The 17,525-nt window shown below is 46.5% G+C and overlaps 1 protein-coding gene across 4 annotated transcripts in view; it reads right to left on the bottom strand.

Annotated features, from left to right (window-relative positions):
• The window catches only part of GJC2 (gap junction protein gamma 2), a 48,212-nt gene that overhangs the window by 10,727 nt on the left and 19,960 nt on the right, over nt 1-17,525 (bottom strand). Inside the window, exon 1 of one of the 4 annotated variants that reach the window (XM_073002794.2) lies at nt 15,123-16,219. The exons of 2 other annotated variants lie outside the window; for them this stretch is intronic. The gene's annotated coding sequence lies outside the window, so the exon portion shown is untranslated. Of the gene's footprint in view, nt 1-563; nt 813-15,122; nt 16,220-17,525 lie in introns of those variants that run through there. One more of the 4 variants, XM_020804962.3, reaches the window with a different exon arrangement.

The raw sequence follows: 17,525 nt of genomic DNA, 5'->3' as shown, positions 1-17,525 counted from the left end.
CATTTGGATTTAGGACATTGGGGTGTTTTTTTTTAGAATTGTCCTGCAAGAGGATGAATTCGGGGAGAGGAACTGAATTTCAGGGGGGGAAAGGACACGCCATGGCTTTTAAGGACTCTGTGAGTGATGGCAGCAAGACCACAGTTACACTCCCCGTTCCATGGGCGGCTGAAGCTCAGGCAGGATGGAACGAGGTTGTCCTCCACGAGAAAGCCGAAAGGAGGGTCGGAGCGATAAAGGTGGCTCCAGATGAAAACGTGGATGATCCGCAGAACTTGGAAACACTGGCTGGAGGGCGGTCCTCGCCATGAGACGCGAGATGAGAGTAAAGAGAAGACTTCCTCGAAGAAAGTTTTGAAGAGGAAGCCAGAGGCAGACAAAGGCTACCAAATGGGTGCGGGTTTAGTACCGCAAGTTTTAAAAAACTCTTTGTCCCCTCTTAGCATCGTCTCACCCATGCATGCACTCCAGGTCTTTTTCCAAACCACGTCCTGCCCAAGGCAAAAAGAAAAAAGAAAAAAAAAGGACAAACAGGGAGAAACAGATGGAAATGTGCTACTCACAAAGACATGGTTTTCCTGGCGTGGGCCTCCCTTGCCAGCGAAGGACCTTAAAGGATGTCTTTCCGAAACCGCCGTTGCTTCCAGAAGGAGGAAACGGGTCTCTCCCCATCAAAATTGGCATGTCACCCAACTCAGGGTGCACCCGTAGACTTTGGAGCACACATTTGAATGCATCTCCTGCCGGACTCCGCCTTTTCGACCGTGAAGCACCCCACCCACCCTACACACCCCTAAAATGAGGCACCCGCTCAGAGCCAAAAAGCACATCTCTACATGTCTATAGGAAGAGAACAGCCGCCTTTAAACAAAGGTCTAAAAAACCTACAGGAAGGAATTGCAGCGCTTATTCTCAGTGGGTTCTCTGGGTATTTCCTGTGTGGAAAAGGCTGAATCAGCCGGGATTTTCACAAAAGGAGCTGGGGGGGTGGGGGGGTGGGAGACAAGGCTTTCCTGCCAGTCCTCCTGGTTCACATTGCTGTATTTTGCGATCTCCTTTCTTGAGTGGAAAGCTCAAAGCACCCGTTTGGGGCACCACCAGTGAACAGATCTGGAAGACGGAAGCATGCCTAATGAGAAACATGTGGCACGCGCATGGCGAGAGCCACCCCGGGGGGGGGGAGTCTCTATGGAAGAAGCCAAAGCCATTTCTCGGCTTAAATGCTAGGGAAGTTTCTGTGCTTTTAGGAAAAAACACAATTTAAGAGACACGCTTCCAGCTTGCGAATGGACGGAAAGATTCGGTGATGCTGCCCTTGATATATTGCGATGACCTATGGATTTTAAGCAATCAGCCAATAAAGTGGATAAAGTGGAAGTGGACGCCTGAAGTCCTCCAGCATGTTCGTTTTTTCAGATGTTTTTTTAATCCCACTTTTTTTGCAGCTGAATGAGGAGTTCAGGCAAATGTTTCCACTTTGATGACATCGCTTCCTTAGCAGTGAGTTGCACAAAAGGTGTTGTAGTTAGGGAGGAAGAAAGAACATTCAAAAATTTTGTCCTGAATTTCAGAAGAATGACCGGTGTTCCCCATGCCACCAAAAAAACAAAGATTTAAGGAGCAGAATGTTGCCGAGTTTTGAATATATGGTAAAATTTCTTTTTGTCTACTCAGTAGAAGTACAGAAACCCACAGAAGAGAGTAGCTTCAAGTTCCCCAAAGAGTTCACCCCTTTCTCATTAGGTGGTACTTAACGGTCTCAATAACTCACTCTGACACGTATGTAAAGAAAAGAAGAAAAATGTTTCATTGCTTGCAGTTGCGAACAGATCAACTCAAACTAACAAACAAACAAACAGCCTTCCAGCAGACTAAAGAGAGGGAAAGGGAGCACTCAGCAGAGAGGTGGGGCTCTCTTTGAATTTAGAAGGAGGAATGATTGGTTAACACTCTATTGATTGGCAGTCACTCCAACTACAGGCAGCATGCGAGGCTGTAAAAACTCCAACACAGAATGCCCCCCACTATTTTGTTCCTAACCTACATCAGAGGTGTGCCGATATGCGTTTTTTTGCACTCCATCTCCCAGAATTCCCATGGAAACCTAGGGAATTCTGGGAGTTGTTGCCCAAAATCACAAGTCTGCATATCTCTACTACTGATCGTTATCTATAAGCAATGTTAACATGTTCCTGTTTTATCGTTTTAGGACTGCTTTGCTGTTTTATTACTTCCTTTTCTTGTTACATCCGGGTTTTAACGTTGTAAACTGTGTTTGGATTGCTCGACATAAGCAGGATAAAAGCTGAAGATGCAAGAATGTGCAACAGGTAAATTTCCTGGCTGCAACTGTCTAGGGTCTTAAGTAAATTCATTTCGGACCTCTTGTTTCTTAGTCTTTTTCACCGGAGAAATCAGGGTATGAATCTGGAAGGATCTGTAAGTAAACCAGACACATTTATCCCAGAGCAATACAAACCCCTTCCTGCTTAAGATGCGGGCAGGGCCTTTGGAATGGGTGAGATGCTACTGAAGATCTGTGCTTCCTCATTGCCTCTGAATCTCTGCCTTTTGGGCTGGAGGTGGGAAGGACAGCTTTTGTAACTTTTTCCTTCTGCTACTCTTGTGGTCAATGGGAGGGAATGACTTAAGCCAGCTTCTAGGTGCCCACAGATGCAACATTCAAGATCTTTAGCCTACCTTGTCTCAAATGCCCCTGTTTCCAAAATCAATGTTAGGTAAAGGTTCCCCTTGACATTTTGTCCAGTCGTGTCCGACTCTAGGGCGCGGTGCTCATCCCTGTCTCCAAGCCATAAAGCCAGTGTTTGTCCGAAGACAATTTCCGTGGTCATGTGGCCGGCAGGACTAGAGACAGAACGACGTTACTGTCCCACTGAGGTGGTCCCTATTTATCTACTCGCGTTTTTGCATGCTTTCAAACGGCTCGGTTGGCAGGAGCTGGGACAAGCGACGGGAGCTCCCTCCGTCGCGTGGATTCGATCTTACGATGGCTGGTCTTCTGACCTTGCAGCCCAGAGGCTTCTGCAGTTTAACCCGCAGCGCCACCACGTCCCTGACCATAAAATTAATGTTAGTCCATTGGAAAAAAAAAACAATAACTGAATCTTGTGACACCTTTAAGAAGCTTGAGTCGGCCTGAGCTTCGTGGACACGATCTGAAGGCCAGTGTTCAAGGCACAGAGTCATACACACTGGTTCTGGTGGTGGCAAAGAATGACATTTCTTTATTTTATGGGATACCAAAAAATGTCAATTGTGCTCTTAACACTTAGGCTTACCAGTCCTCCAAATGTTTATGAAGAATCTTAATGGCCAAGATTACAGCCAGCAATCAGCCATTGGCAGGTCTTTAGGACTGCCCTTTAAAAACCATTGTCTGAGTTTGTTTGTATTCTTTAAATTTTTTGCCTTCCACAAACATAGAGAATAAGAGGTGTGCTTTTATGTGCCTCTGTGTGGAGCATGTGTGTACTGTATGTGTTTTTGTGCATGTCACGTTTAAATAAAGAATGCAGCTGTGGTCTTAATTTGGTATTTTTTACCCGGAAGGGAGATCTAGAGATTCTATTGAGAACCTCGTGGCAAGAGTTCCGCACTGAAAAAGCGAATCCGCCGGGTGGATTGAAGCCAACGTCTACAAGAATCCCCAGGAGTCTTGTTGTGTTAAGATGTTCAAAAAGGGCCAGGAGGTCCATCCGCCCCACGAGACAAGAGCGGCTAGACGCAGGCACATTTACACAGTGGAGAATAAATGCACGGAAAGGGAGTTAAAAGAACGGTGACCTAGATGTAGACAGAGGAAAAGACACTGCGCGGAGAATTAGGAAGACGGTCACGCCTGCATCTATTGTTTCAGCCGCCCGGTTGGGACCCCTTTAGACAGAATGATAAGAATCTGGGAGATTCCCCTCCCTGACGCATCGTAAAGTTTTTTGTGTTTTTTTTTTAAGAAATAAAAATAAAAAAACTCTCTTTGATGGAAGCAGGGTTTAAAAGTGCTTGGCGGGACTGAGACATTTTCTTTTTTTCCTCAAAGGAGTCACCCTGACCGCCGGATTGAGGCCCTGTCTCTGAACAGACCTTGAAGAAGGTCAAGGAACCGAGGCTGAATCCAGGCGAGACAGGTGGTTTGCAGGCACGGGGGGGGGGGGGGTGGTGGTGCTACCTGTTGAGGGTGGGGCTACATTTCCCAGAAGGAGTAGTTTTGTTCTTCAGGTATCATCTGGCAGCAAAAAGCTTGGAAGAGTTACTTTTTTTGGACCGCAGCTCCCGGGGTCACCCAGCTACTGTGGCCAGCGGCCGTCCGAAACGGTCTGCCTTCCATCCCTCGTGGCCAGAGGTCTCCCTGGGCAACTTCCTTGGCTTCGACTGCCTTTTATTACGGCACCACCATCTTCTGCCAATGAGATTTAGACTAGGAGGAACAGTTCTAACCCAGCGCTAATAAGGAACCCTGCAAGGTAGACAAGGATGATGAGCCCTGTGTTGGAGGGAAGCTGAATGCGAAGTTCTCGCTTGGGGCCGTTGGGTAAACCTCAGGGCAAGTTCTCAATAGACGAGCCTCTCAGAACCAGACTGCACATGTCAGGTGGGCATCTAAATCTAGCGGAAATCACATTCACGTCCCAGAGACACGACGCTGGCAAGACCCTTCATTTCTGAGAAAACAGGTTTGGAAACGAAAGCCCTTGTTTAAATCCAGAAGACCAGTCGGGAAACAAGGCTGGGCAAAATACAGACCGTGGGATGAGAAATCTCTTGCTGTGGCAATCAGATACTTTCAACATTTAAGGTGCAGTAGGACCCTGTATCCTGAGGGGATCGGATCCAAGCCCTCTCCCGCGGATGCTGAAATCCGTGGATTAGAACAAATGCCATTTTAATAGGGAGCACTGTATGTAGCATGGTCTCTGTCCCCCTCTAGTGTCCAGTTCTGGTAACTTCCACTTTAGAAATAGGTATTTCTCGGATTTTTCTTTTAATATTTTCAGTATGGGGATCAATGAATCAGCAGACACCAATCCAGTGGATAAGGAGATCCTATTGTATTGTGTTTTCTGATGACATGCTCTCCATAACAACACCGACTGGCTCTCTATACTGTTTTTTATATATGTATTTTAAAAAATCCTGTTTTTATGTTGGTAAAACTTTCCAGAGACAAAGCTAAACTAGGGCTACTCTGCAAACTCGTTTCTCTATGATACTGGCCCAAATCTTGTTGTTTAGTTTAATAAATTATATAGCAGGGCAATAAATTATATATAAACAGCACACTTCAAAAAATGCACTAGGGTAGACACAACGAGAACTTTGCAGAGACCCAGGACTGCCAGAAAGACCAAGAAGTAGGTCCTAGATCAAATCAAGCCTGAACAGTGTCTCTGGAGGCAAAAACATTGAAACTGAGGGCTGTCCGGTTTTGGACACCTCTCAAGAAGGCAGGATTCTCTGGAAAAGACCATCAGGCTGGGAAAGGTGGAAGGCAGCAGGAAAAGAGGAAGGCCGAATACGAGATGGACCGACTCCCTCATAGAAGCCACGAGACTGAGTTTTCAAGAGCTCAGCAGGGCTTCTGAGGACTGGACATTTTGGAGATTCATAGGGTTGCCATAAGTCAGAGCTGACTTGATTTCACATAACAACAAGGAGCAATGAATCAAAGGGGAAGCTCTTATTTAGCTCCCTTTCGCTGCTTTCAAAATGTTAATGTTTAAGGATTAGAAGAAACATTAATTTTTAAAGGTCAGATGCGTCCGTTTGGTTGTCCTGTTTATTGCAAAAGTTTTTTACTGGACAAATAAGCCTCCGTTGACTAAAGTGCACATTTTAGAATTCTGCTCTCTTTTCTTCACACAGTTTTAAATAGTGCACATTTTATGACATATTTACCCCCCGTTTTCCAGAACACACTGGAAATGCATGCATTGACAACCACAAGTTACATCTCTTTCCAGAGCTTGGACATAATGTGTCAGATACATTCCAAGTGTGTTAAATACTGTGTGTCCCCGAAAATAAGACAGGGTCTTGTATTCATTTTTGCTCCAAAAAACGCATTAGGGCTTTTTGGGGGGATGTTTTATTTTTTTCATGCACAACCATCTACGTTTATTCAAAGACAGTCCTGTCCTCTTCTTCTGGTTGCTGCACAAGGGTGGAGGGCGGGGTTTCACTTAACTGGGGCTTATTTTGGGTGTAGGGCTTCTATGACAAGCATCCTGAAAAATCCTACTAGGGCTTATTTTCAGGTTAGGTCTTATTTTCGGGAAAACAGGGTAGGGCCAAGTAAACTGGTGCATTTGACAGCTGAAAAGCAATATTCTGAAACTGGAGTATTTTAATTTTACTTTTCCAAGGCCCTTGGGCATGAAATTCCTTGCATTCTCCTGGAGGAATTTGGAGATATAAACTTCCCAACAAAGCATGCTTTACTGAGCGGTGGGTGGGGGATTGTCTGTCGGAGAAGGAAGTGTTTCTGGAGATAATGGCTCCTTCGAGCAGGGAAAAGGAGGGTCAGGAAACCCAAGCTATTTTAGGAGGAGATGCTAAGATGCTCCCAAACTCCTGTCTGTATCTCGGGAGGGAGGAGGAAAGGATCTCAGTTCCAAACCACAATAGAACACAGTAATTATGATGATGATCCTGGCTTTTGGAAGGATGAAGGATAACGGGGGGGGGGGGGGGGGAGCCACTAGTATCCCAGCACCACCAAGGAAACTACAGGGACTCTTAATTATCAGCAAAGCAGGACCGATAACTCCAGCCACGAGGTACTAAACTCCACGGCTAAGTTTAGCGCAGTAACATTTCAGGTATTTGTATACAGAGTCGTGCAAAATAGCAGGGAAGCTGTAAACGCCGGACAAATATTTGTTCTGGCAGGTGGGGAACCCTGTATTTCAAGGAGCAACTCCGACATCCTACCAGATAAACACTCATTAGATATGGAATGTTAACTTGTCAGCAAGAATTTAAGCCAGAGGCTTTCGCCAGGCAGGGTAAGAGCTTGATGGAGGGGAAATAGGGTTGAGTCCTAAGGCAGGGCATCATCCTCTCTGCCCTCCCTGGATCAGTAGCAGCATCTTCTTGGTGTGTCCCCTCTTGGCCTCCAGATGGGCTGTCTGGTTTGTAGAATGGGGCCTCTGGCTACAAGGCCAATTCAGTGGCACGACAGAGAGGTCAAACGACTTAAAATTTCAGAAATGGAGGTGGAAAGAGGGTTGGAAAGCTTGCCTTTCCTTATGAACCCCCTCCTTCACTGAACTTCCACAGCCTTGATCTCCCCCCCCCCACCTTCTCGGGGGCTATGAGGCATCTGTAATCATCCACAGACAATTTACTGCAGATCGGAGACCAATTGGCAGGAACTCAGCTGCAGTTTCAACGCCACGGATGCCCCTTACCCTATGGGGCAAGTGAGAGAGGTCCCCACTACTGACAGCACCAAGGTTGAGGCAGCAGCTGAGAGTCTGGCTGTGGGAGGGAGCTGCGGGAATCGCCTCCTACCGCCCCCCACACACCCCCAGCAAAATCAAGGTCGCTGGCAAGCCAGTGCCCGGATGTTGGGAGGGATGTTGGGAGGGATGACAAGACCTTTAAACCGTTCAGCATTTCGGTTGAATCGCAGGAAAAACTTCCTGACTGTTAGAGCAGTACGACAATGGAACCCATCACCTTGGGAGTTGGTGAGCACTCCAACCTGGCAGATATGCTTTGATGGTATTCTTGCCTCAAGCAGGGGGTTGGACTTGATGGCCTTAGAGGCCCCCTTCCCACTTCACTTTTCTATGATTCTATGATAATGCAATCCCGCCATGAGCATTGTCTGAGCATTGAGTTGGCAGAATTGTCACCTGAATCCGGGTGAGATAAAAAAAAAAAAGCATGTTTGCAGGACTTGGAAGAAGAGGGAAGAAGGAGGATGAGAGACCTGGCAGGCTGCCGGAGGTTAAGGAGCAAGAAGCAAAATGCCTCATGGAATTTGCTACTCTGTCAAAAACAGAAAGTCAGCCGGGCTCCTCAAAGTCCTTGTCTCATTGAACTAATGCAGAAGCATTTATTTGCTTGCTATTTACCTCAGAAACCTACAAGATGCTCCCTTGTATTTATAAATGTGAGCCTCAGGAGATGCATCAACCAAAGTGGAAGGTCTCCTACCAAAGTTCATATGACTTTGGCTGAAATCCAGTAGCGAGTCACAATTAGAGTCGGCCCCTTCAATTACTGGTGAGTCAACTCTTCTTTAAGGTCCAATGATTTAATGGGTCTACTGGTTGTGGCTTACTCCTGGATTTCAGCCAACATCATATGAAATTAGAGAGGAAATCTTCCACCTCAAGCTGATAGGTCTCTGGAGACTCAATGTTTCGAAGCACTGAATCTGTTCTCCAAAACAAAGCAATCTCTCACAAAGCTGAGCCTGTCTTTCCATGCTGTGGGGTTTTTTGTTCTGAGGCAGAGTTCTCTGGGCAACCAAGGATCGCTCTGAAGATAAGGACAGAGCGTCCTGACTTTTTCTCCCTAAGACATTTTCCAGCCCAGAACTTCCAAAAAATAAGAACTACTGTTCTTGCTACCATTAAGCGCAAAACCATTTTTTTAAGCAAAACACACAAGCCATCATGAGAAAGATCCACACAGTCTTCACATGGTCACCATCCATTTTTTTTAAGTTTCTTTTGCTCTTTTGTGGAAACTGGGGAGGAGAACCACAATGGGTGGGTCTTTTTGACCCCCACTAACCAAAATGGAAAGAGAATGAATGGCTAGGTTCCTTTGTACATACAGTGGTCTGGCCATTCTGGAACCGCTGATCAGCTGTTTTAAAACATCGCAATGTGAAGATCGGTAAGCGAAATGCTTACCGATCATCGCAATGTGATGTTTTGCCTATTTAAAACATCGCAATGCGATCGCAAAAGCGATCGCAAAATTCGCATCGCTATGCGGATTCGTCATTAAACGGTGCGCTTGTTATGCGAGGCACCACTGTATAGGGGCCATCAAGTTTATGAAGCAGAGCCGTGGTTCCCCACCTTGGGTTTCCAGACATTCCTGGACTACAACAGCTTCTGGCGAAGGATTCTGGGAATTTAAGACCCAAGGTTGGGAACCACTGAGGTCGAAGGCATGTCCATCTGCAATAATGTCTCCCACGCTGCTCGTATAGCTTGCAATTCGGCTCAGCTTTGCAAGTAAAAAAAAAAAGCGCCACGCGGAGCAGAGTGAAAAGGGAAACCGTCACTCTTGAACAATCATGCACAGCATGATGTGTTTTCCATCGTTGGTGGGAAAAACGTCAAAATCGGTAAGATTTATGCCTGGCCCCGCCCACTTGGCTTTAGCCCCGCCCATTCTATCTTTGGCTCCGCCCCATGCTCTTGGTCACAAGGTAGAGCTAGGCTGTAATCTGAAAAGGCTCTTCCTGGATGGGAACCTAGTTCCCGGCTGAAAAATGTCTCCTGTCCCAGTCCACAATTCTAATCATATTTTGTTACATTTTTAGTTCTGTTTTTCCGGGGGGGGGGATTACTTTGCATGAAGCAGACCTGAACTTAAGTGCCATGAGTTAACTGTAACCCAGTTGTTTGTAACTAGTTACTTTTAGGCATACTGTAAGAGGTGCGCAATAAAGTCACACTGAAAAGGCAATAAAATGAGCACGGATGAAGTTACTGTACAGGCAATAACGTGAAATATTTTCTACTTATTTTCCATAGTTATTTCTCAGGGCATGTTAACCCGATTTTAGAGCCACATGGCCAGCCATTTTTCAAGTTCTATGCTTTTCTCTTCTCGATTCCAAGAGTTATCTTCCTTCTCCAGAAGAAAATAAAAAAGGTTAACAGAACATAAGAAAAAAAAAAGTGATGAGCCAGGCAGGCAATAATAAAGGAAAGTTGGGTTTCGCCTTTACCTGTAGAGGAGACACCCGGGGACTCTCATACACGTGGCTTTTGAGGACAGGTAGAGATCAATGTGAGAAGGAAAACTGTCTCTCCCCCAAAATCCAAGTTTCACATTTCTGCACCACTCGGGGAGGCTGGAAGGAGATCCTGCAGCTGATCACGCAGAGGGGCCTTTTAGTTCACAATGAGCCATTATTGCTTGTTCAAAATCATCCTGCCTCGCGTCCAGCCGTCTGGTGCATAGGATCAGCTCTCCAAGACCCTTAATGGTGGTCTGATCTGTGCACAAGTAATGGCCCCAACCAAGCCTCTGGACTGTAAATTATATTACTAATTCAGTTCATTAAAAAAGATTTTTTTTCCTTCAGAGCCTGAAAAAGATGCTTGAGTAGATCCCAGCTCCCCCAAATCCCATCCCACATGCCTTTGATGAGCCCGGAACCCTACAACAGGTTTCAGACTCCATTAGAGATCGGCCCCAACTGTAAAACTGGTGGTTCACGATGGTTCGTGGTTTCCCACGAACCACGAACAATCACGAACCCCACAAAAAAGGGGCCCTGAAGCGTGCGCCCGCCTGTCCGTCGGTGCATGTGCGCAGGTGGCAAGCCTGGCTTCTTCCATGCAGGGAAGGGTGGTGGCACAGGTAGCAACGACTTGAAGACAGGAGAAGGGAGGCCACCGGGCAGGGTGGGGATGGGGGACAGGCATCCGTTTTGCAGTTAAAATGCTCAGCACTTCATTTCATTACAGCAAAAAGCAGTCGCCGAGTTTGTGAGTTTTTTTCCTTCTAGTTTGTAGAGTTCATGCCATCGAAAACAACAGGAACATTTTTGGGAACTCCGTGGATGTGCACTGGCGCATTCATGCTCCCAGTAGCTCCCCAGATAAGACCGCCTGTTCAGGACCAGCCTGGCACCGCCTTCTCTTCCTCCTCCTCCTCTGGAACCTTAATGAGCGGAATAGAGGTTCCTCCAGACACAAAGAAAGCTTTCCAACCTGAAGCCGCTCCTGGAAGTCCACTAGAAAGCAAAGCAAACAAGGTCCACTCCGTCGGTCAGAGCCAGCGCGCATTAACAAAGATTGCTTTGGCCTAGCCTTCGGAAGTTTTCCCCTCCTCTTTTTTTGTCTGTTCGCTCTCCAAAAACAGCAAGGCTGGAACGAAGGAATGTCAAGAGGGCTCCTTGTAAAGGCTGCATTAAGTAATTATTTCCTCTCCAATTTGCTTCCATTTCCTGAGCGGGGATAGAAAAACAGCCGTCCTGCCACTCCGGTTACGAACTGCGGGAGCGGTCAGAGACCCACCGAACAAAGTTGGACTCCGGTTTCGTCCCTCTTCAAAGAACCCGCTCTGCCTCGTCAAACCTTCATAACAGGAAGTGAACACATCCCCTTGCCTTTTTGTTTTTCCCCCACCTTTACCCCCTTTTATTGTGAAATGGGGGCAAAGGAGACCCTCCCAAATGGAAAGGAACAGCATCTCCCATTCCGGGAAAGATCTACCCAGGAAGGTCACCTATTCTTCTGCGTTGGGACCCAATGATCCATCTGGCTGGCGTTCAAAGAGGAGAAACATTTTAATAGCGAGAAAGGGGGGAAGGAAAGGTGGAAGAGAGCTCATCGGGAAAGGCAAGGCAAGCTGGTCTTGTTCAAAGCCGCCCCTGCGTGACCCGGGCGGTCTTCTTTAGCACCTGCACAAAGGGCGGTAGCCGCAGGTCCCTGGAGGCGGAGGAGGAAGCCGGACCTTCGGCCAAGAGGAGAAAGCAGACCCGTACAGAGAACAAAGCCGTGGAAAGAGCGCCGGTGGGAAAGGGAAGCCCAGCGCTTTCAGACGGCAACGTTTCAAAGAGGAAGGATGTCCTCCTGCTCTCTGGCCCGTTGCACGCCCACGCATGGCGTGTGGAGTCCCTTCTGACCAGGTGCTGGAGCGTCTTCCTGAGTGGACAGCTCTCCAAAGTTCTCCCCAAAGGGAGGCCGTCCAAGAGCATCTGCTGACCTGTCAGGAACCACCTGCGGTTTCATTATTGGCTTGGATGTCTTACATCCTGTGCTACCCAAAGTGAATTTCGACACTGACGGCCGCAGGCGATGGTAGAGCTTGGCATCTGCCATCCAGGATTTTGGAAGATCCCCTTTTCGGAGGACTAGCTGTTGTGTCCCAGATCAGGGTCAAGGTTTGGAGGCTCACTTATCAAGCCCTTCATGGTACTGATTGGAGCAACTTTTCCCAAGGTCGTCTACCTGCTCCACCAGATCATGGTCTTCCAAAGGAGGCCAAGAAATCATCCACCAGAAGCAGGGCTTTATTTACGGTGGCACCAACACTTTGGAATCAGCTCCTGCTGGAGCTGCACAAGGGCCCCTTCCTCCTAACGTTTACAAATGTTGTTTTTCAGAGAGGCCTTTAATTGCAACCCTGCCTTATTCTATACCTTGCATTCTGCCTTCTATCTGGGAATTACGCCTCTTGTGACTTGTATCTTGTTTTATTTTATTTTTATTTAATTGTATTGGTTTTATTGGTTTTATTTACAGTGGGGTCTTGACTTGAGAACTTAATCTGTATTGGAAGGCGGTTCTCAAGTCAAAAAGTCTGTAAGTCAAGTCTCCATTGACCTACAGTGCATCGAAAACCGATTAATCCCGTAACAGGCCGTTTTTGTTCCATTTTGGTTTTTTTTCTGGTCTGTAAGTCAAATCTCAGTCTGCAAGTCAAACCTAAATTTTGCGGCCAGAGAAGTCTGTAACTCAAAAAGTCTGTAAGTCAAGTCGTCTGTAAGTCAAGGGTCCACTGTACATACCTATTGTTCTTGTTGTGTTTTACTCTATCCTGTTGCAAATCACCCAGAAGAGTACTTTACCCTAAGGGATAGGGTGGGGTATACAAATCAAATAAACAAATAATAGCTAAATAAACTACGACTTTCAGAAGCCACTTTCAGAAGCCTACAGCCTGTCTGAAAAAAAAATGACCTGACGAACCAACAAATTGATTCGTACTTCGTTGGGTCATTGGGAGAAATTCGTGGTGCATGGCTCGTCAAGTTTAACGATCCACAAACCGAGATGAGTCCTCATCTGTATTTAATGCCATTTCCAGTGAGAAGGGCTCCCAGCCTCTGACTAACAATTTCCACTGATTTTTGCAGAATGGATGAAGTTGCAAAAATTTCTCCCGCTGTTTCCCCCTTTTCCAAAACTACAATTTCAGAGGAAACTTGGCCTTTTCTTTGATAGCTATAAACCTGCTGGATGGGAAAGACCAGCAACCCCCAGCCGGCATCAGCATGCCCCCTTCTCTTTAAGAAGCCACCTATTTGATGTTTTATTATCTTCTCCTGTGTTGGTATGGAAAATGCCAACTCTTACTCCCTTCTCTGCTGGAGAGATATACAGTATGTATAGATATAGATATCTGTATAGAAAACTGAACTTCATGCACTTTTAAAAATCCCCTAAAAGGCTGTTTTGTTAGGTTCCCCTTTTTGAGTTTTTCAAATAAATGAAGAACAAAAACTAAAAAAGGGGGGGGGACCTTTAACAAAACATAGCTGTTTAGGGGATTTTTAAAAGCTCACAAAATTCTGCTTTCTTTAAATACATGAAAAACAGAAACTAAAAAAGGGGGAACCTTTAACAAAACACAGCTGTTTAGGGGATTTAGAAAAAGTCCTCAAAATTCTGCTTTTGTCACTCTTTGTGAGGTTGGTTCCTTGTGTCATCTGGAGAAAGGGGAACAAAGGATCATCCCCAGGGACCAATGATGTGCTTATTGGAGAACATGAAGGCTACCATTTGGAGGGCAGAGTCCCCAGACCTTGCACCCTATCAGCGATTCTGGACACCGTCCTCCAAAAAAGGGGAACTCTTCCACCCTCCGGTGTTAACAGCCACGCAAACCAGTCCCCCAATCATAACCAGTGCTCTTGTAGACCTTGGTTCCTTTTGAGGAGAAAGGTGGGGCAAAATATTTTAAATATATAAAATAACAAGGCCATTTCTTTGACATTTGATGGGGATCACTCCTGTTAACAGCTGGATATTCAACTGCAGATTCAACTGTGTATTATGTTCCACAGCCGTTAACAAGTGGGGCAAACTATTGATATTTTGAATGCATGCATGCATACACACATACGTACATACATACATACATACACTCATATGTACATACATATGCATATAAAATGCTGTGTGTTATGTACAGCTTGTTGTCTGAAAACTTCCTCCCACAAACCGGGTATTTATTCATTTTTCAGTGAAGACAGAGAAGTACTATTATCTTTCTTTCTGAGTTTAGGAAATGGGGCAATGTCGTCCCCCCCCGTGCCAGTGGGGGGTGGTCCGTATGGGCCGTGTGGTGTTTCCAGCACACAGATGTGACCCCCTCAGCCTCCATGCCAATGCTGAGAGATATGATCGTTCATGGGCTCTGAGAACATACGCACCCCAATGAGGAGTGTTTCTTTAAAAAAATCGTTGACTTGTATCCACCCCTGCTCTTAGCTCCTCTGATAAAAACACACAAATATATGTGCATACTTTTTCATAGACTTGCTCCTGAAACAAAATGCAAGCCATAGAAACATCCACTTTATACACATATCCATTAGGCGGATAGGGAGATACTGAAACTGATAAATGAATGGATTTGGAGACAACATACGTAATCAGACATATACATCATATACATAGTCTCTCACACACACACACATATCCTTTTTTAAATCATCATCCTCTTAGAACAATAGAGCTGGAAGGGACCTTAAATGGATCACGGAATCCAACCCCTGTCAAGGAGGCCTGGGGTGGGGGGATTCGATCTCCCAACCTTTGGCTCCGCAACCAGAGACCCTAAAAAAACCACGGAGCGACTAATTCATCATCCTGCTATCCTTCTTTACAATTAGAAGTTTGAGATGGCAGCAAGCCCAAACCATAAAGGTGGGAAAAAACAGCAGAACATCTTAAAAACTGCCTCTCCATCTACAAACCTCAAGGAAAATGTGAATTGAAAATTATACTAGATTGCTTGCACCCTACACTTGAACGGAAAAGAAAACAGGGCTTTCAAATAAATGTTCCTCCAGCACATTTCCCCCCCCCTTCCCTGCCTGATCCAGGTGGATTCCCCAGAACGGTTCCTCTGCAGACTTTAAGGAGACCCCCCCCCCCGGCCGAGTGAGTTACCTTCTCCGATGATGAGATGAGCGGGCAGAACAAGCACCTCTGGGCCGAACGGAGGAGAAGGAAGGACAGCCAGCTGTTCCAACCCTCCGATCCTTCATTCACAGCTGGATGGCGAGACTGATGGGCCAAAGAAAGCAGGATGCGGGAGTTAAGGGAGCCCGTGGCCAGAGCTTCCTGGAGGTGTTGACATCCATGTCGGCGACCCCCCATGAGAGGTGTCGGAAGGGATTGGCCTCTCGGGCATGTTCAGAATCAAGGGAAGGGATGGGCAAAATTTCTCAGCTTACAGGTGTGGGGACCGTGGGTCCCACCCAGTTGCAAGGTGGGGGTACCGCCTGGGGAAATTAATTTATTAGGGCCACTTTGCCAGGCGAATTCTGAGAGCTATAAGACGACTTTTCCATATATTTGGGAACGAAGTTAGATTGAACTGGGGGGGGGGGTTTAACCACAGGCAAAGCAGAAGTTAAGATGCTTTGGTGCCTAACATCAAAAGATAAAAGGGTGCTGCGATTTTTCTCGGACGCCGTGTTTTCTTTCATTTACCCAGTCTTGAGACGGGGGTGGTGGTGGTTAGGTTTTGAAGCAAACTGGGTTAACTGGCCGGGATAGGGAGCAGAAACTAAAGGGCGAGCGTAAATGGGTGTAATTCGTATTTTTAAATTATTAAAAAGCAGTGACTCCTAAATGAGCAAAAAGACCAGCTCTGCCCCCATTTTCAGCTCACACGGGGTGGGGGTGGGATACAAAACCAAAAACTTTTGCAGTTTGATGAAGGACTGAGAATTCTCCGCCCTAGTTCAGAGGTGGGCACCAAAGCTTTGGGGAAGCATGGTTCCCAAGCTTGGGTCAGCCAAGTGGTCTTGGACTACAACTCCCAGATGCCTTTACCACCACCAGCTGTGCTGGCCAAGGCTTCCTGGGAGTTGCAGTCTAGGAACATCTGGACAACCCTAGGTTGGGAACCCCTGCTCTAGAAAACGACAACTTCTTTGGATGGAGACGTTGACGTTAAAGTGGGACCCAACGGCTACAGCTGTGCGGTGTAAAGATACTCTCTGGGTCGCTGCCGGCATATTCGCGTGGGGGAGAAAACAGCACCCGCCTGCCGTTTGAAACAGAACCAGAGTCTCCTTTAGACCTTCACGCTCCTGTGTGGTCAGAGGTCGGGACTCGGGACCCAAAACTGCCTTCTGTGTTTGCTTCCAAACGCTGAAATGGGTCAGGGGTGGATGAGCGCATATGCTCCATCTTAATCTAGGAACGCGAGCACATATAACCGAACATTAGAAAACGATTCTAGAGTGTCGTCATTTGGAATAAAGAGTTAGCAAGAGAAAGAAAACCCAGGCTGGTTTGGAACAGCTGTCAAAACGAAGATTTGGGAAAGAATGTGAGTGACATTTTATTCTGTTCCTCTCACTTTCTCTTCTTCCTGGGGCCGCTCACCAAATAGAGCCGTAGGCAATGTCCCTTCGGGACGTTCCTTTTCTGCAGCAAGAAAAACGCAGGATGGCTCAGAATCCTGTCTCCTGTCCTCAGTCCTAAAATCCACCCACTCTGCATGCCCATTCCTGAATGTTGCTGTGCATGCTATCACTCCCTCTTTGCACAGATGTGTGCAAAGAGGGAGCGATAGCATACACAGGCAGCTACTTATGCATATGGACTTTCTCCCCTTCTAGGTTTCTGCAGCCGAGGAAGGACAGGACGCAGGAGCATGGTTTCGTTCTCATAAAGGGCGGAGAAGCAACCGTTCTCTCCAAGTCACTCCTCAATGGTGCTGAGATGGCATTAGCCTTCAAGGGACGTGATTCAAGGAGTTGTCTGCTTCGGAGAAACCAGAAAGAAAGAGTGGGATTTTGTCTTGAAGGCTCACCACAAAACAAAGCTAGCTAACAAGGGGGGAGGAAAAACTCCGGCTGTGATAATTGCACACAAGAGGCCCCTTAAAAAGAGACAACTCATCTAAATGATGAGTTGTCTACACAGTACAACTTCAGTCCCAACAAACACTGGGTGCAAGACGGGTGCAGCTGTTTATTTGATCTGCCGTGGACTGCCCTTTTGTTTTTATTTTCTTGCATGACCAAAATACCCGTCCCCTCGATGCAAGATCAAAGAGCAAGCAGAGAGAACCGTCTTTATCCCAGAAGCATTAAACCCAACTCATGATCTTATGAAAGATTTTTGCCGGCGGTGATGCCAGAGAACTCTATAAAAAAGCATTGAGGCCTGACACTGGGTGTCTTTCAGTCCTCTCTGGAACCATCCTGATACGGCAATTGGGAAATGGCCCTCAGCCAGAGGGATGGTAGATAAATAAAACCCATCAATCCATAAATGGGGCCTGATTCTAGACCAACTTATTATCACCTATGTCGGTGTGATTTCAATTTATCA

The sequence above is a fragment of the Pogona vitticeps genome, chromosome 6, assembly GCF_051106095.1.
Source record: "Pogona vitticeps strain Pit_001003342236 chromosome 6, PviZW2.1, whole genome shotgun sequence".
Lineage (NCBI taxonomy): Eukaryota > Metazoa > Chordata > Lepidosauria > Squamata > Agamidae > Pogona > Pogona vitticeps.
The sequence above is the reverse complement of the archived record's forward strand: the minus strand, read 5'-3'. Positions and strand labels throughout refer to the sequence as shown.